Raw genomic sequence first — 19828 nt, forward strand, 5'->3', positions numbered from 1 at the left:
TCAGCTTGCAGACTCATTGCTTTAATTTATTTACAAAAGGGGGAGGCGGACTTCCTGTGTTGAACCTCCCCGTTTCGATGCCAAATTAAACGTTTAAAAATCCAATTCCCCCGCTTCAGCTCTACTCACGGGTAATTACTTTAGAGTCCAATTGTCCACAAGAAAAAGTCAGCACTCTCCAGCAACAGCTATGCGGCTTCGCTCCATGGAAAAAGCAGACGATTCGAAGCACCGCGCCGCTCACCCCACGTCGCTCCGGATCCCCGAAACCGGGTTTCCCCGCAAGTAGGGGAGGCGCAAAAGCTGCCGGCTGAATCCCACGTTCACAAGCTTCTCCCGCCTGTGATTTTTACGGGTCTCCGCCTTCACCGTGGCGGTACAGACCCAAATTCCCACAGGGCAAGTTCCTCCCGATCAGAGGAACTCCGCCATTGCCGGAGGCACCAACCCGGAAGTCCCTGAGAGGTGGTTTTCTGCTCCCGGAAAGCCAGCCTGGAAACCATGTTGCCAGGTGAAGGAAGAATGGAGAGATCAACCAACTCACTTGCCTTCAAAGAATTTGTGGTTGCCTGTGGCTACTGGGATAGTGCTTAGATATCAGGCTGGCTGACACATCTTAAAAAATACAAGGAAAACACTTTTTTTCTTTTCTTTCATTAGCAAAGCTCCTTTGGGCCCCCGAATAGCTAATCTGAGGAAGAAGTGGCTGGTATTACTTGTTTGTTCTTGGTCCTGATCTTGCCTGCCCTTGCACACTCCTGTTGTCTTTGCATATTTAACCAGCACGTCTGTCCTGATTGGAGTCCTATTCCTGCAGTTCCACATCCTTCTCTTTGGCACTTGGGCATTTGGTTCCAGGAGCTGGACCTGAGCACAGAGGCTTTCTTCTACTTGGACTCGACAAAGGAGCAAGAGTGGCTGACAGCTGTGGAAAAGGCTTTGCGTTCCAAATCCAAGTACAAGAAAGTAAGTCCAACCCCACCCATTTCTTCAGCAGCCAGACAGCTGTCAGGAGCTGGAGTGAGGAGGAGGAGGAGGAGGAGGAGGAGGAGGAGGAGGAGGAGGTCAGCAAGAAAAAACACCTGGTGTCAGTGGTGTTTTATTCAAAAGAAGCCAACATTCTTTATTCAAAGAAACCCAAACCGTGCAGGCCTCGTGATCACAGAAACCTTTCCCAACAGGTCTTCCCCAGTGAGGTAGTTGTGAAGGCTGAAGGTTGCTACCCTCCCACCACTCTCTGAAGTCTCCTCCTCCCCCTGGTCCTTCCCAAGCAACCTGAGACTCTGACACCTTGCCTGTCTTTGCTCCCTCCTCTTAATTTCTCTGTCTTCTGGGAGACCAGCAGGGAGGGGAGCTGATCGCAGCAGGATGGGGAGACCCCCTGGCTTCTGCAGCAGCCTGCCTGATCTCTGCCTCTTGACCCCCGCCTCCAGCCTCCACTTCTGCCTCGGATTCTGGGCTGCTGTTTGCCACAGAATCTCCCTGCCCTCCTGCCTCTTCAGTTTCCAACACCTCCTCTTGCTCACAGTCTTGAACAGAGCTGGTAGACATCCCAGTACCTTGCATCTTCTAGGTGCACCTGGTGCTCATCTTTGTCAGGAAGGACCAGCTCAGCCGCATCAAGGAAGCGATGAGGGAGACAGTGGGCACAGGCATCATGGGGAAGATGGGGAGTAGACCCTGACAGCGGAATTCCCTACGTCGATCTTTCTGTCTGTCTATCTGTTTTTCTAATCTCTGCCAACCAGTTTCCCCCTCTTTCCTGCTTGCTCACTAACAGCCATCTTTGCTCCGCCCCTGCAGGGTAACAAGGGGTGTGTGGCCACGAGGTTTGTCTGCAACAATACCAGCTTCTGCATGGTCAATTCCCACCTTGCTGCCCACGTGGAAGACTTTGAGCGCCGAAACCAGGATTACAAGGATGTAACTTGTTGGTCTCTGCTATCTGGAGAAGCAAATTGAGTCATGTTTCTGTAACTTTCCTGCCTGTGTGTAGCTCAGGGTAGGCAGCATTTGTTGTTGTTTAGTCGTTTAGTCGTGTCCGCCTCTTCGTGACCCCCTGGACCAGAGCACGCCAGGCACTCCTGTCTTCCACTGCCTCCCGCAGTTTGGTCAAACTCATGCAGATAGCTTCAAGAACACTGTCCAACCATCTCGTCCTCTGTCGCCCCCTTCTCCTTGCGCCCTCCATCTTTCCCAACATCAGAGTCTTTTCCAGGGAGTCTTCTCTTCTCATGAGGTGGCCAATGTATTGGAGCCTCAGCTTCAGGATCTGTCCTTCTAGTGAGCACTCAGGGCTGATTTCCTTCAGAATGGATAGGTTTCATCTTCTTGCAGTCCATGGGACTTTCAAGAGTCTCCTCCGGCACCAGAATTCAAAAGCATCAATTCTTTGGTGATCAGCCTTCTTTATGGCAGGCAGCATAGTGCTCTCCAAATGTTGATAGACCAAAATTCCCATAATCGCTAAGAATTGGCCTTGCTGGCTGGGGCTCATGAGAGTTCCACTTCAGCAACACCAGGAGGGTGCAGTGTCGGCGATCCCTGCTGCTGCAGCTGCACCACTAAGGTTTCTACTAGAGCAGCCAGTAGAGAGCAACATAAACCGAGTGGCAGAGATGTATTAGATTAGATTATAGCAAATGTGGGCAACTTCTCCAGTGATCGGGGTAGGAGTTGCAGTTTGTTAAGGGCAGTAACGCGAAAGCAGAGCGGCCATTTTGCATGGAGAAGGTTCCCGGCTCAGTCACCAGTGTGTGCAGATCGGGCTGGGCATGATCTCTGCCTGAAAGCTGCTGCCAGTCCATGTAGTCAGTCCTGAGCTTGATGGGTCAATGGTCTGCCTCAATATAAGGTAGCTTCCTATGTTCCTGTGTACTACAGCAGGGTTTGGAGGGCCACAAGCGCCCTGCCCATGAATTAAAGAACCAGGGGAAATTCTAAAAGTCTTTGCTGAAAGGACATCAAAGCAGGGGCCAGGTGAACCTCTTTGGGAGATTATTCTGAAAGGTCGGGTGCCATGACTGAAAAGGCCCTGCCATGCTTGAAAGAGCAGGAGTTCCCTGGGAAAGGGATTCTAGTCAGTGGAGAGGCAGTGCAAACATAAGTGGGCCTTCTTCTGGTACCCTTTTCCCAAACCTTGAAACACTTGAAAGGCCAAATGGGATGCTCTGAATTGGGCCTGGAAGCAGTTCAAGAGCCAGTCTAGTTCACAGAGCACTAGCCTAATATGATCATACTGCCCAATCCTAGTTATCAGTCTTACTACATATTGCAGGAAGTGGCAGCAGGTTGCCCCCCACCCCCCGACCCCGTGAGCTAGCCTGTAGCTGTGGTTTCTTTGCTTTTTTCCAGCATTGTCATCTGATCACTAAAAATGAGCTTCAGAGACTTCTGACCTACGACCAGGTGAGAGACATCTTTGTGTTATATGTGGTGGTTTAGGATATTGCCCTGTTTATTTCCTTTGTCTGGGATACCCCAGCCTAGGCTAGAGAAACCACTTTCAGACAGTTAGGAGCAAAGTGTAGCTATAACATAGGGTGACTGCGACTTCTACAAATGCTTTTTAAGGTTGCAGGTTTGTGCAACCTGAATTAGAAGCAAGTCCCAATTAAGTTGGAGGGTTGCCTTGGAATAAGTAGGACTGCTCTGCAATTTCCCAGTTAGAGGGCTTTCCTAGCTCAGCACACGCTCCAGATGTTGTTGGACTCCCATCAGCCCCAGCATAGCTGCTGTCCAGCAATATCTAAAGGTCTAAGGTTTCCTGCTCTAGGTTTTGCATCTGTCTGGAAAATCTGCGTTGCTCACATGTTCTTATCAGCAGAGACTTCCATTAAGTCCAATTAAATTGCTGATGCTTTTTGTTTTACATTTTTCTCTCCAAGGTTTGTGTGTTCATCATGTTGACGACCTTTCTCCCACTTGGCATAAGGATCATTGGTATTTTGTGTTGAAACAGAGGCCTGATTGCTGCACCTTACGGTGGATTTCAACTCTGTGAGCGTAGTCATGCCTTAGCCCTTTGAGGAGGATGCTGCAAGGAAGGGAAGGGGGGGCAGCCTCAGACTTCCAACATATGCAAAACCATCATAAAACATTAAAAACTTCCCTAAAGGCTGTATAGTTACTTATCTCCTTGACATCTGACGGGAGGGTGTCCCACAGGGCAGGTGCCACTACTCAGAAGGCCCTCTGCCTGGTTCCCTGTAACTTCGCTTCTCACAGTGAGGAGACCGCCAGAAGGCCCTCGGTGCTGGACCCTGATGCCTGGGCTGAACAATGGGGATGGAGGCACTCTTTCAGGGCTGAGGCCATTTAGGGCTTTAAAGGTTGGCGCCAACACTGAGAATTGTGCTCAGAAACGTCCTGGGAGCCAACGTAGGATGCAAAAGGATGGTTTTGCAGTTGCTCCTAGTGTCGGGGGTGTATTCTGGTGGTTGTTAACAGTTTGTATGGATTATTGGTACATATAACATTGTCTATTGTAGGTATGGCTAACCTGTGGTCTGCCAGATGTTACCGAGCTGCAGTTCCTGTTGGCTCCAGCCATCATGGCCAGTAATCAGGGATGATGGGAATTGTATGTTTTTTTTAAAATATAGATATTTATTGAAGTTTTCAAAAAATAGAGAAAAAACAAAAAAACAATTAAAAACACATAAAATTTACATTCCTTACTTTCAATAACATATTTCCTTGACTTCCCCACACCTCCCCTTCTTGTATTCCAGTTCCAATTTTTAGCTCAGCAAGTTCTTGTCCTCAAATTTTACCTTATTATATTTAATTCATTTTAGTTAACCAATTTTAACTTATAAACCTCAGTCTTTATACATCAGTACTTATTCTTAAAAATCTTTTTCTAAGGTCGACCCCAATTCCCTTCCACGAATTCCCCATTTTTATATTAGTAGCAAAACAGAATAAAAAGAAACAGAGTATAATTGTACACCCTTTGGATTCCCAAAGCCCCCCCCCTTTCCCGGTTCCGAACCCCAACAAATGTCCATCAGTCTATCTGCTGTCAGCCTGGTGACCTCACGTCCGAGGCTCTTAATTCTCTCTCAATTCCTCTCTGCCGGTTTTTTTGATAGTCCTTTGTATTAGACACCAAATCTCGAAGAAGCTCTGTCCTAATAAGGTCCATGTTTCTTCCAGCCAGACCTCCATATTTAAAAGTGGAGCCGAAATCTTGTTTCTTGCTTCTCTTAAGTCCAAATGTCCCAAAAGCTCCAGTTTCCACTTTAGCCAGGTTTGTAATCCATAGGTCTTCAGATCTCCACATGAGGAGATCTCTCCATTCTCCATTCTTCAATTCAAACCAAATTTTCATCATCCTGTTCTTATTTTCCTTTGTATCCATCTTAACAGGCCTCTGGCTCTCCTTAATCATCTGTGACATTATAGCTCCTCCTTCCTTTTCCTTCAAATCATCATATATCTCTTTCCTCACATTCTCAAATTTCTCAGATTTCTTTTCTTGTTCAGCTGCAGAGATTTTTAATTCAGCTGCAAAAACTTTTTGTTCAGCTGCAAAGACTTGAGTCAAATCCCTCCCAGGCTCAGTAGTTTTATTTACTGTTTCATTCAATATTGTAACATTTGTAGCCAAAACATCACTTTGTTCTTGTAACTTTCCCAAGAGAAAAAAAGTCCTCTCCAGTTCAGCCAGTATTTTTCCACTTACAGCCATTCTTGTAATGTCCCTGAACCCCCTCTAGAGGAGTTCTGGTTTCTTAGTATCTTCCAGTTCCAACCCAAAAGTCAAATTAGCCTTTTCTTCTTTATTTTTAACAATTTATTACCAAATTGTAACAAATATAACCAGCAAAGACAACAGAAACAAAGTTCTCCTTTTTCCCCAACTTTGACAGCTAGTTTGACAGCTGTCAAAGTCTTCTATATCTCTTCAGCAGGCTCTCTCACCGATCGCTCCCGGGTCCTGGGGGAGGGGTGACAATTCCGCTCTCAATATTAGCTCTTATCCTCCAGCAAAATCACTTATATTGCCAAAACGTGGAGTTACTTGCTTTTATTCACTAAAGAGAAAGGTGTTCTCTCAACCTTAGTTATCAAATCCTTGCTTTAAGATGTTTACAAGGCGGGTAGACGGACTTCCTCTTTGCGCCTTCCCCGGTCGTGCCTAATTCCCAAGAAAATTTTTCCCTTTTTAAGTCCAATTTCTGTATTACTCACGGGTTGTTACTTTTAGTCCAAATGTTCAGAGAAAGAAGTCAGCGCTCTCCGTCCATGGCATGCGGCTTCACTCAGTAGGGGAAGCAGTCGACTCTCAGCACCGCACCGCTCTCCGTCCCCCGTTCCGAAGCCTTTAAAAAGGCTCCTTCGCGGGTCGGGGGGGCGCAAATGGTGCCCGCCGAGTCAGCAGGTCCACAGGCTTCAGCGCCTGTGGTTTCTGAGGGTCCCCGCGTCGCCGCCGCGGCAGAACCCGACCCCTGCTGAGCCGATTCCCTCCGGAGCTCGGAGGGAATCCGCCATTAGGCGATGGCGCTAACCCGGAAGTCCCGCGGCTTAAGACCTACAGGACCGCCTCTCCCAGTATGCCCCACACTGGACCTTAAGGTCTATAAATAGCAACACCCTAGTGGTCCCAGGCCCTAAGGAAGTTAGATTAGCTTCAACCAGAGCCAGGGCCTTTTCAACACTGGCTCCAGCTTGGTGGAACGCTCTTTCTCATGAGACCAGGGCCCTGCGGGATCTGATTTCTTTCTGCACGGCCTGTAAGACAGAGTTGTTCCGCCTGGCCTTTGGCTTGGAGCCAATTTGATTCCCTCCCCCTCTTTCTTTTTCCTTTCTCCTCCTGTGATGAGGCTGTGGTGCTGTGAGTCGACTGCTTCCCCTGCTGAGTGAAGCCGCATGCCATGGATGGAGAGCGCTGACTTCTTTTTAAAAAGATATTTTTAAAAAAAGGTCTTAAGCCGTGAAGGGCTTTAAAGGTCAAAACCAGCACCTTAAATCTGACCCTGTACTCCACCGGAAGCCAGTGCAGCTAGAAAAGCACTGGGTGAATATGCTCCCATGGCAGAGACCCCGTGAGGAGCCTCACTGCAGCATTCTGCACCCGCTGGAGTTTCTGGGACAACTTCAAGGGCAGCCCCATGTAGAGCAAATTACAGTAGTCAAGCCTGGAGGTGACCGTCGCATGGATCACTGTGGCCAGGTCGGGGCGGGAAAGGTAAGGGACCAACTGCTTGATGCGGCGAAGGTGGAAAAATGTCGCCTTGGCTGTTGCTGTAACCTGCGCCTCCATGGAAAAGGAGGTGTCAAGGATTATACCCAAACTCTTAATAGAAGGCAATGGCACTAATTGGGCCCCCGCAAGAGAAGGGAGTTGGTCCCTCATCCCCATGCCATCCCAACCCAGCCATAGGACCTCTGTCTTCGAAGGATTTAGTTTCAATCAGCTCCCACGAAACCATCCAGCCACAGCTTCCAAGCATCTGCTCAGTGTGTCCGGGGCCGAGTCGGTGCGGCCATCCATCAGCAGGTAGAGCTAAGTGTCATCAACATATTGGTGACAGCACAGCCCAAAGCTTCGGACAATCTGGGCAAGGGGGGGCATAAAGATGTTAAAAAGCATCGGGGAGAGAATTGCGCCCTGCGGCACTCCACACACCAAGGAGTGGCATGACAACATCTCCCTCCCTAGCGCCACCCTCTGTCCCCGACCATAGATAAAAAAGCATAGCCATTTACGGGCTATACCCTGTATCCCCACGTCGGCAAGGCGGTGGTCCAGAAGATCATGATTGACCATGTCAAAGGCTGCTGACAAATCTAAAAGAAGCAGCAGTCCTGACCCGCCTCGATCCAGTTGTCTACGTAGATCATCTGTTAGGGCAACCAGAGCCGTCTCGGTCCCGAAACCAGGACGGAACCCGGACTGAAATGGACCTAAAGCCGATGTTTCCTCCAGAAACCTACCAAGCTGATCAGCAACCGCTCTCTCAATTACCTTACCCAGATATGGAAGATTTGAAACTGGCCGGTAATTGGATAGGTCTAAAGGATCTAGTGAAGTTTTTCTTTAAGAGCAGACATACCACTGCTTCCTTCGGGTCCCCTGGGGATGTCCTCATGCCAAGGGACAAATTGATAATTTCAACCAGGGGGGTCCGTGCAACATCTGGACACGCCCTAATCAGCCAAGACGGGCACGGATCGAGGAGGCAGGTGGTGGGCCTACCAGCTTGGAGGAATCTATCCACATCAGCAGGGAGTAGCCGATTGAAATGGTCCAACACTGAACCCGAAGACAGTCGAGGGGCCTCCAGTTCAGTCACTGTATCTAAATTGGCAGGGAGGTCATGGCGGAGCAACAGGACTTTCTCCGCAAAAAAGCTCGCGAATGCCTCACAGCTGTGGGTCGAATTTGTGCTTAAATTTGGTTGTCCTCCTAAGGACATTATCAACCTAATTATTCTAAAATGTTGTGCCGGGCGAGAGCTAGCGGATGCAATGGAAGGATTTTCCTGTCGTGTGATGCAGCAAAGTAATTTAAGATGACATGGGGCAAAAATGCACAAGCATCCTGTACCTTTAATAAGTGTGTATAAGATAGGATTTCAGCAGGTATACCCCTTTTTTTGCACTTGGCTAACCTACTAGTAGAGACGCGGGTGGCACTCTGGGTTAAACCACAGAGGCTAGGGCTTGACGATCAGAAGGTCGGCGGTTCGAATCCCCGCGACGGGGTGAGCTTCCCTTGCTCGGTCCCTGCTCCTGCCAACCTAGCAGTTCGAAAGCACGTCCAAGTGCAAGTAGATCAATAGGTACCGCTCCGGCGGGAAGGTAAACGCCGTTTCTGTGTGCTGTTCTGGTTCGCCAGAAGCAGCTTAGTCCTGCTGGCCACATGTACGCCGGCTCCCTTGGCCAATAAAGCGAGATGAGCGCCGCAACCCCAGAGTCGGTCACAACTGGACCTAATGGTCAGGGGTCCCTTTGTTGTTGTTATTGTTTAGTCATTTAGTCGTGTCCGCCTCTTCGTGACCCCATGGACCAGAGCACGCCAGGCCCTCCTGTCTTCCACTGCCTCCCGCAGTTTGGTCAGACTCATGTTTGTAGCTTCGAGAACACTGTCCAACCAGGGGTCCCTTTACCTTTAGCTTTAACCTACTAGTACTTCACCTTGGTCTTCCAGCACAACAGTGGCTGTTAATAGACTCCATTGTCAGGCAACAGGGGGTCTTTTGCTTCTCTGCTGATAAGCGGTTTCTTTTTGGCTTTAGCTAAACATTCAGCGTACCCAAAAGACAGCTTTTGCTGATTTCACAGAGGGAGAGATCAAGTTCATCCCGACGTACAAATTCGACTCTAAAACAGATCCTGCTTGATAGTTGAGCCTTTGTAAGTAAGTCCTCTCAATCATTCTTCTGCAAGGCTTGTTTGTTTTTCCTAGTCTGCTGAGATGCTAGTAGTGTCCTGCCTTTCCATCCTCCTCAGCAGGCTAGTAACAAATGGCTTTCTGCTAAGCAAGCTGTTGGAGGAGGGCTAGAGTTGAGGGCTGGGCGGACTTCCTTTCCTCTGCAGCCAGAATGGACACCAAGCCACGGAGGAAGAGAGAGATCCAGCTCTCCTTCACCTGCTCACTTTGCTTGCATGGAATTCCGGGTTGCCAAAGGCTGCTAGGCGAGTTGTGAAATGCAAGGCTGTGATATGTTGTCTTCCTCAAGCCATCCCTGCTCAAAGTCTCTGGAAATGTTTTGGCTCCTTTTCCACAAGCAGCCTTTCCCCCACATTTGTCCTGATAACCAGCATCCTCTGTTTCATGGCGTGTATAAGCAGAGAATCCTGTTTGTGTCAAGGAAGTCTGGGAATGAGACTTGGTGCTCTCTCAAGATGAGTCTGCCAGGGCATAAGAACATGAGAGCAGCCCTGCTGGATCAGGCCATTGGTCCATCTGGCCCAGCATCCTGTTCTCACATTGGCCAATGAGATGCAACAGCACGCTCCCCTCCTCCAAGCCATACTGCTTCTCTTGGTGGAGTATGTTCGGTGGCCATTATGGCTAGTAGCCATTGAGCCTCACCATCCAGGATTTAACAAAAAAAATTTTTCCTTCCAGTAGCACCTTAAAGACCAACTAAGTTAGTTCTTGGTATGAGCTTTCGTGTGCATGCACACTTCTTCAGATACACATGCATGCACACGAAAGCTCATACCAAGAACTAACTTAGTTGGTCTTTAAGGTGCTACTGGAAGGGAAATTTTTTTTTGTTTTGACTATGGCAGACCAACACGGCTACCTATCTGCATCCAGGATTTGGCATATTCTTGTGGTTCTTGACAACTGTCAGAAGCCACCTAGGCCTGCTAGTTTCATTGCTCTTGCTGTGGTAATGGGGAAATCAAAAGGACAGGCGGAACATGTAGTGACGAAGCCGGAAAACGGCAGGCTCCTTTGGGCAGCATTTCAGGTGCCAGAAAGGGTCTTTTGGATCACTGAAAAAATAGTGTCTGAACAAGAATAACGGGGCCCCTTGCTTTGGGGAAGGATCATCATTTGGTGGTGTGCCATATGCTTTGTATGCAGAGTCTCAAGTTGAAACTCTATGGCACCTCCACCTGAAAAAGGATTGGGCCACAGAGAGCTGCTGCCAGCCAGAGTAGACTTAATTAATGAATTGTGGGGTTGGAAGGGATCACGAGGGTCATCTAGTCCAACCCCCTGCAATGTAGGAATCCAAACTGGGGGAGGTCAGAAATTCATTCTGACCTGGTCGAAGGCAGCTTTTGATTTCCTGACAACTCTCTCCATGAGGCAACATGCCTGCACACCTGCAAGGTCCGCCCCTTCAGAAGTTGGACTCCCAAGCCCCATCATCTCCAGCTCCGGACCGTGGTCAAGATCACAGGCCGTGTGTGGAGCCAAAGTTTGACTGCGTGAGCCTTGTGTGTTGCCTCAGCCAGTCCAACTGTCTCCTTGCAGTGGGAAGTGCCGTGTGCCAGCATGGTGTGAGCCAATCCTCTGGAGAGGAGGCAGCGTGAATCAGCTCAGCTACCGAAGCCACATGGAATTGAAAAGGAGCTCCCTCTTCCTCACAGGGGTAACCCCTGCCCTGGCCAGGGCTATCGTCTATTCAGGGTTTTTAGTTGCCTGCCATGTGGCACCTCCTCGAATCTGGGCAGGCCCTGACCAACAACCAGGCCCCTTTCCACAGAGCTCCTCCTTGGCCAAGGACTTCCGGTGCAAGGAGTGGGCAGGTTTTGGCTCTGTTAAATCCCTAGGCTTCCATTCTCCACTCTTCTTTTTTTTTTTTTAAAGAATATTTATTAAGTTTTCCAATTTTTTAAACAAACAAGCAAACAAAACAAACAGAAACATTAAACAAAGGCATAAAATTCATAAACCATACTTTTAAATAACAAATTTCTCAGACCTCCTCATACTTCTCCTTCTTGTATCCCAATTAAGATTATTTGTTCAGCAAATCCTTCATTTAAAGCATTACAGCTTGTAACATTACCTTATTTTTCAAACCCTTTTCCCCCCCCCATCTATGTTCTTATATATCATTGCAGCTAGAAACCTCTCAATTTCAATCCAACACCATCTAACTTTCCTTAATTTTACAATATTTCTGCAAATAGTCCTTGAATTTTTTCCAATCTTCTTCAGCCGACTCTTCTCCCTGGTCACGGATTCTGCTCGTCAATTCTGCCAGTCCCATACAGTCAATCAATTTCATCTGCCATTCTTCCAGAGTGGGTAGATCTTGCGTCTTCCAATACTTTGCGATGAGTATTCTTGCTGCTGTTGTAGCATACATAAAAAAAGTTCTGTCCTTCTTTGGCACCACTTGGCCGACCATGCCCAAGAGAAAGGCCTCTGGTTTCTTCAAGAAGGTATATTTAAATACCTTTTTCAATTCATTATATATCATTTCCCAGAACGCCTTAATCCTGGGACACGTCCACCAAAGGTGAAAGAATGTACCTTCATTTTCCTTACATTTCCAACATTTATTGTCGGGCAAATGATAGATTTTTGCAAGCTTGACTGGGGTCATGTACCACCTATATATCATTTTCATAATATTCTCTCTTAAGGCATTACATGCCGTGAATTTAATCCCGGTGGTCCACAACTGTTCCCAGTCAGCAAACATAATATTATGTCCAACGTCTTGTGCCCATTTAATCATTACAGATTTAACCGTCTCATCCTGAGTATTCCATTTCAGCAGCAAGTTATACATTTTTGACAAGGTCTTAGTTTTGGATTCTAGCAATTCTGTTTCCAATTTTGATTTGTCCACCTGGAAAGCAACTTTCTTGTCCAAATTATAAACCTCCATTATTTGGTAATAATGAAGCCAATCTCGCACTTTATCTTTCAATTTCTCAAAACTCTGCAGTTTCAATCTGTCCCCTTCTAGTTCCAAGATTTCCCAATATTTTGGCCATTTAGCCTCCATGTTAAGTTTTCTCTGAGCCTTAGCCTCTATTGGTGACAACCACCTTGGAGTTTTATTTTCCAGTAGATCTTTATATCTAGTCCAAACATTAAACAGTGCTCTCCTGACAATATGATTTTTAAAAGCTTTATGTGCTTTCACCTTGTCGTACCACAAATATGCATGCCACCCAAAAACATTGTTAAAACCTTCAAGATCCAAAATGTCTGTGTTTTCAAGAAGCAGCCAATCTTTCAACCAGCAAAATGCTGCTGATTCATAATAAAGTTTCAGGTCTGGCAGGGCAAATCCACCTCTTTCCTTTGCATCAGTTAATATCTTAAATTTTATTCTAGGCTTCTTGCCCTGCCAGACAAATTTAGAAATGTCTTTCTGCCACTTCTTGAAACAATCCATTTTGTCCAAAATTTGCAAAGTTTGAAACAAAAACAACATTTTAGGCAATACATTCATCTTTATAGCTGCAATTCGACCCAACAAGGAAAGCTTCAAATTTGACCAAATTTCTAAATCTTTTTTCACTTCAGCCCAACATTTTTCATAATTGTCTTTGAACAAATTCCCATTTTTATCTGTCATATTAATCCCCAAATATTTCACTTTCTTAACCACAGTCAGGCCTGTTTCATTTTGGAACTTTTCTCTCTCTATTGGTGTTAAATTTTTCTCAAGAACTTTGGTTTTTAACTTATTCAATTTAAATCCTGCCACCTGACCAAATTCTTGAATTAGTTCTAAAACTCTTTTAGTACTAGATTCTGGCTCCTGTAATGTCAAAACTAGATCATCTGCAAACGCTCTTAATTTAAACTGTTTGGCTCCGACCTGTATACCTTTAACCATCTGGTCCCTTCTAATCATGTTCAGCAAAACCTCCAGGACCGAGATAAAAAGCAGAGGGGAGATTGGGCATCCCTGTCGTGTCCCTTTTTCTATCTTAAACTGTTCTGTAACCACATTATTTACAATTAGTTTAGCCGTTTGTTCTGAATATATTGCACCAATACCATTCTCAAAACCATGGCCTACCCCCATACCCTGTAGGTTCTTTTTCATAAAGTTCCAAGAAATGTTGTCAAAGGCTTTCTCCGCGTCCACAAATATCAAAACAGCCTTAGTGTTTATGTTCACTTCTAACTTCTCCAAAATGTCAATTATATTCCTTAGATTATCCGAAAGATGTCTACCCGGAAGAAAGCCCGCCTGGTCCTTATGAATCTCCTCAATCAGTACTTTTTTCAATCTCTTAGCTAAAATGTCAGCAAAGATTTTGTAATCCACATTTAATAGGGATACGGGACGGTAGTTCCTAAGTTGAGTCTTTTCAGTCTCTGTTTTTGGTATTAGTGTAATGTAGGCCTCTTTCCACGATTCTGGTGCCCTTTTCCCCTCCAAAATTTCATTACAAACTTCCTTCAATGGTTGCAATAGCCACTCTTTCAACAGTCTGTAGTAGCAGGAAGACAACCCGTCCGGTCCTGGAGACTTGCCCACTTGCATATTTAGAATGGCACCTTCTATCTCCTGGTCGGTTATCTTACAGTTCAGCATGAGTTTACTTTCTTGTGAAATTTCTTGTAATCCATTTGTCTTCAAAAATCGGTCTATATCCATTTTGTTCTGTGGCCCTTGTGCATAAAGTTGTTTAAAATATTTCTGGAAGCAATTTCTAATCTCATTTGGGTTATGTATGTCTTTTCCTTCCACTTCCAGATTTGTAATTGTATTTAGTTTTTGTCTTTTTTTCAGTTGCCATGCTAGTAGTTTCCCACATTTGTTTGCTGATTCAAATGTCTTCTGTCTCATTTGTTTAATTTTCCATTCTATTTCCTGGTTCATCAATTCCATATATTGTACCTGAAGTAGCTTTATTTCTTTCAAAATCTCCTGTGACTTTGGCTTTGCTCTCAGTTTCTTCTCTCCTTCTTTTATTTTCTCCAGAATTTTATCCTTTTTCTCATTTCCACTTCTCTTCTTTATTGCATTCTGTTGAATCAGAAACCCTCTCATCACGGCTTTACTAGCATCCCATATTACTCTTTTTTCAACATTAGTGGCCAAATTCACTTCAAAATAGTCTCTCAAAGTTTTTTGGGCCTTTTTGTATACTTCTTCATCTCTAAATAAGGTGTCATTCATCCTCCATCTAAAGGAGCCGGGTGTCATTTGTTTCATTTCCATCTTTACTGCATTATGGTCGGAGCATGTTTTAGGGCAGATTTCTACCTTTTTTATCTTCGGTGCCATTCCTCTAGTAATCCAAATTTGGTCAATTCTAGTCCAGGTCATTTTTGCTTCAGAGAAAAAAGTTCCCTCTCTCTCTAGAGGGTTCTTAGTTCTCCAAATGTCAATCAGGTCCATATTGTCAGTCAGTTCAAAAAAGGTCTTTGGTAATCTCCCATCTTTGGTGATTACTTGTCTTTGTGCCTTGTCCATATTTGTGGAGACAACTCCATTCATATCTCCCATTAAGATTATATTATAATCCATATAGTCCAAAAGAACCTCATGCAACTTCTTAAAAAATTCAGATTTCCCCTCATTCGGTGCATACACCCCTACAATCAGGAATTTTTCTCCTTGAAGTTGAATTTCAATAGCCAGATATCTTCCTTGTTCATCTTTAAAAATTTGTTTCGGTAAAAGTTTCTCCTTTGCATATATCACAACTCCTCTTTTTTTAACCTTGTCCGATGAAATAAATTCTTGTCCCAATCTCTTATTGATGAGCAGCTTCCTGTGTGACCTCATTACATGTGTTTCCTGTAGACAAATCAAATCCAATTGTTCTTTCCTTAATATATGGAAAACACTTTTCCTCTTTCGAGGGGAATTGATCCCATTACAATTCCAGCTTAGAAGTTGCAGAGCCATGGTAAATTATTTGTTCTTCCCTCCTACTGCCCCGAGTTGCTCTTCTTCCTCAGTCGGTGGTGTGTCTTTCCCTGGTTCAGCAAGTCCATATGATAAATTTGCTACATCCAAAGTTCCTTGTGAGTCAGTTGGGTCCTCTCCAATCACTCCCTTCTGCAGGTTCTCGCCTTGTTCATTAAGAAATTTGTCTTTATCCTCCACAGTCCTTATTCTTATTTTCCTTCCTTTAAGTTTAAAGGATAGGCCTTGAGGAAATTCCCATCTAAAAGGAATTCTATTTCCTTTCAGTAGGTCCACCAGATCTCTGTAATGGGCCCTGACATCCAAAATGAGTTTAGGGATATCCCTAAAAATTTCCACGAAAGAGTCTCCAATTTCCAAACGTCTTTGATACTGTAAATTGAGAATTTTATCTCTTTCTTCTTTTGATCTTAACGAGATCAGGCAGTCCCTTGCTTTATTCTTTCTTTGTTTCCTACCAATCCTAAAAGCACTCACTATCTTAATTTCTTCCTTTCCCAAGTCCTTTTGCCAAAATTCAGTAAATTCTTTCATAAGAAAGTCCACCAAGTTGTCTTGTTCCTCTTCTGGTACCGCCCGAAGTCTCAAATTCTTCTCTTTCCCTTGAAGTTCCCACATGGACAGGGTCAGGTCATGGTCCTCAAGTTTCTTATATACCGGTGGAAACCTCTCCTGGGTAGCAGTTGCAATTTCTTTTGCTTCTTCAGCTAATTTCCTGGTGGAGGCTGATTCCTCTATAAGCTTCTCAATAGATTGTGTATTAGAGTTCACCTTTTTCCCCAATTCATTTATGCTTGTAGTATTCAAGTCAATTTTTGCTGAGGCCTCCGCTACTTGCTTATTTGTCTCTGCAACTTGTTTAGCTAAGAATTCCAGTGATGTATTAATTTTACTTAATGCCTGGGCGATTGGATCTTGAGATGACATAACTTTTGGTCTTTGCTGTAGAACTGTAACTCCTGATGAGCCCGCTGGACCAGATGTTGAGGCCCTTCTCTGCTGTGCAATGTTGGTTTTATATTGTTTCCCAGATCTAAGCTTTTTTTCTTCCGTTTGTTCTATTTTTCCCTTCTCATCTGCCATATCACTCGCATACAACAATCCAAGGTCAGTCTCACGCTTGGTTACTTTGTTTTGAAAGGGAATTTTCCAGGCTCTGTTATTTTGTAGCACAAAGCTTATTGCAGCAAATCTCCTCTAGGGGGACACAGTTTCAATTTCAATTTCAGTAGTAACAAATATAGTCCTAGTAGCTCCCCTTTGTTCTTTAACCAAGCACACTTTCCACCAAAAATAGCTTTTTCTGTCCAAAATCTCTTTATAAGCTGTCAGGGAACTGCCATCGGAGAAACAGGAGGTGAAAGGGCTCACAGAGGCTGAGAGAGACTTATCAGCTGAGGAGGGAACCAGCAGGGGGAGAGGAGGAGCTCCAAGGGAAAGTGAGTCGGAGGGAGGGCTCAGAGACACTTCCAGCGAAAATAGTGGGGAGGTTTCAGGACCGCCCATAGGGACACCCACTCCTCGCCGGAAACTGTCACGCCGAGAATCCAGAAGACGCGTTTCCGTTAAGGAACTTTTATGCTGGAAGAAGTTCCGTAAACGCCCACTGTCCGATTCTACAAGCGACTGATGGAGCCATGCTTAAGGAGCTGCGTCACAGACAGAGGTTTGTGGACTTAGCCAAACTCTGATGGACTAGGACTTTATGCACAAGCAGCTCACCATCCCATCACAGCAATCGGACAGACCCTGAAAGCAGCTTATGCAGAGAGGCATCATGAGCAACCCAGCCGGAACCGGAGGAGCAGGAGGAGCTGGAGAGGGTCCAAGCCTGGAAGAAAGGTACCGGGTGTTGGAGGTCCAGCTAGCGCTGCAAACGGCGAGGCTAGAGGAAAGGAGGGCGCAGGATGCAGAAAAGGCAAAAGGCGCCCCACTAGCAAGAAAGATGCCAGGATTGGTGCAGAAGTTTGGGGGGGACCCCAGGAACTATCAAGCCTTTAGGACAGAGATGCAGTATGCTCTCAATCTGCAGTTTGACGACTTTCCCAACGAGGAATCGCGAGTGGCGTTTGTGGTTGGCCATCTCGAAGGGGGGGCGAGAGACTGGGTTAGACCCCTGATGGCAGGGAATAATGAAATGCTGAAGGACACGAGGAAGTTTTTTCGCGCCATGGATTTGATGTTTTCCAGCGAGATTGAGCAGGGAGTGGTGCGCAGACAATTGATGGCTTGTAAACAGGGGAGCCGATCGGTTTGTGAGTACTGGACTGAGTTTACCATGCTGATACATAAATTGGGGTGGGACCTATCGGCGGAACCCATTCAAATGCTTTTTGAAGAGGGGCTTTCTTCGGCGGTGAAAGACGAACTTTCCCGGGTGCCCAGGGCGGAGTCTATGGACCAGCTGACCAAATCAGCGCTGACCATTGGAGCGCGCCAGGAGGCGAGAGCCTTGGAGAAGCGGGAAGGGAAAGGAGAGCGTTGGAGGGATTTCCGCATTCCAGAGATTCCGGAGCCAAATTTCCCGCCAGGAGAGCCGATGGAAATTGGAACAGCGCGCGCGCGCGCAGTTTCAAATCCCAGTGAAGGGCGGAAGAAGGAGGGGAAGAGCACCAAGAAATGTTATCTCTGCCAGCAGCCAGGTCACTTTGCCAGAGTCTGCCCGCAAAGAAAGGAATGGCAAGGGATGGCGGGAGCTGTTGGGGGAAAGGAGGAGGGAGTCCAGGAGCAAGTAAAAGCCAACGCCTGGCTGCCACCGTCAGGGCACAGCAGCCAGGCCATGGAGCAGTAAAAGTGCCCACGCCGGAACCTCCAAGACCAGCCCTAGTGATAGAGGTGTTGCTAGAGCTGGCAAACGGACACCCACTAAAGACAAAGGCGCTATTGGACTCAGGCAGCTCCTGTAATTTTATGAGTAAGGAGTTTGCAGCTGAACACCAGATACAGATATTCCCTTTAAGTAACCCCCTGCAGGTGGGCTGGCATCAGAGAGTGGTCTCCTTTGGGTCAGCACATTGCCTGGAACACTGCAAAAAGGGAAAGGCGCCGGAAGGGGCAAAAGCCTTTCTAGCAGGGACGGAAGTAACGGACAAAGGGAAGGTGCCCAAACAATACGCTGACCTGAGCAAGGTCTTCAGCGAAAGGGAAGCAGATAAACTACCACCGCATAGAGCCTTTGACTGCCAAATCAATCTAGTCCCTGGGGCCCAGCTCCCAGTGGGCAAGCTGTACGCCATGTCAGACAGGGAAATGCAGGAGTTAAGGGAGTTTATTGATAAAAACCTGAAGAGAGGCTTCATCAGAGAGTCCAGAGCGGTGGGGGGCAGCCCAGTGTTTTTTGTGGACAAAAAAACACACGGATAAACCGAGACTTGTAGTGGACTTTAGGGCCCTAAATGCAGTGTCAGAACCAGTGGCTTTCCCCATGCCCAGAATTGATGACATTTTGACCAGGGTGAGGAAGGGAAAGATATTCACTAAACTGGACCTGAGAGGGGCATACAACCTGATACGGATAAGGAAAGGGGATGAATGGAAAACCACCATGTTCACCCCTTTGGGGGCTTTTGAATATTTAGTTATGCCCTTCGGATTACAATCAGGCTCAGCATGTTTTCAATCGTTCATGAACCACGTCCTGGGACCTCTGCTCTACAAGAATTGCGTGGCCTTCCTAGATGACGTGTTAATATATTCAGAGAATGAGGAGCAGCATGTAAAGGATGTCAGGGAAGTGCTGAGCCAACTGCAAGCAAACCAGCTGTGGGTGAAATTGGAGAAGTGTCAGTTTCACACCAAGGAGGTGGAATTCCTGGGGTACCGCTTGTCAGACAAGGGATTAGCCATGGATCCAGGCAAGGTCCAGGCGGTGCTGGAATGGAAGACACCGAAAACGAAAAAAGATGTGCAAAGATTCTTAGGGTTTGGGAACTTTTACCGTAAGTTCATCAAGAACTTTGCCCACTTAACGGCTCCCATCACGGACTGTCTCAGCAGCAAGAAGAAATTTGTTTGGACGGCGGAGGCGGAGCAAGCATTTGAGGAATTGAAAAGGGCATTCGCTTCGGAAGAACAGCTCCTGCATGTGGATTTACAAAAACCCATGAGAGTGGAAACTGATGCATCAGACCGGGCGGTGGGGGCGGTGCTTCTTCAGCCGGGGAAGAATAAGTCGGAGTGGAGACCGTGTGCCTTCTTCTCGCGTAAGCTAAACAAATCCGAGAGGAACTACACCGTATATGACCGAGAACTACTCGCCATTCACGAAGCGTTCCGGAGATGGAGACACTTACTAATTGGTGCACAACATAAGGTGCAAGTGTGTACGGACCACAAGAATTTGGAGTATTGGAGAACGGCACGAGTGCTCAACCAACGACAAGTGAGGTGGGCCCAGGAGTTCTCCAAATTCCATTTTGAAATTTGCTATGTGCCAGGTCCAGAAAACGTCAGAGCGGACGCTCTCTCACGCAAACCTGAATATTTGGAGGGGGAGG

General features: G+C 46.4%; 1 pseudogene; it reads left to right on the forward strand.

The window, feature by feature from the left end:
- The first annotated feature begins 501 nt into the window (after positions 1-501).
- LOC128406103 (inositol polyphosphate 5-phosphatase OCRL-like) overlaps positions 502-19828 on the forward strand; it is a 58647-nt pseudogene continuing 39320 nt past the window's right edge.

This window comes from Podarcis raffonei, chromosome W (genome assembly GCF_027172205.1).
Source record: "Podarcis raffonei isolate rPodRaf1 chromosome W, rPodRaf1.pri, whole genome shotgun sequence".
Classification (NCBI taxonomy): Eukaryota; Metazoa; Chordata; class Lepidosauria; order Squamata; family Lacertidae; genus Podarcis; species Podarcis raffonei.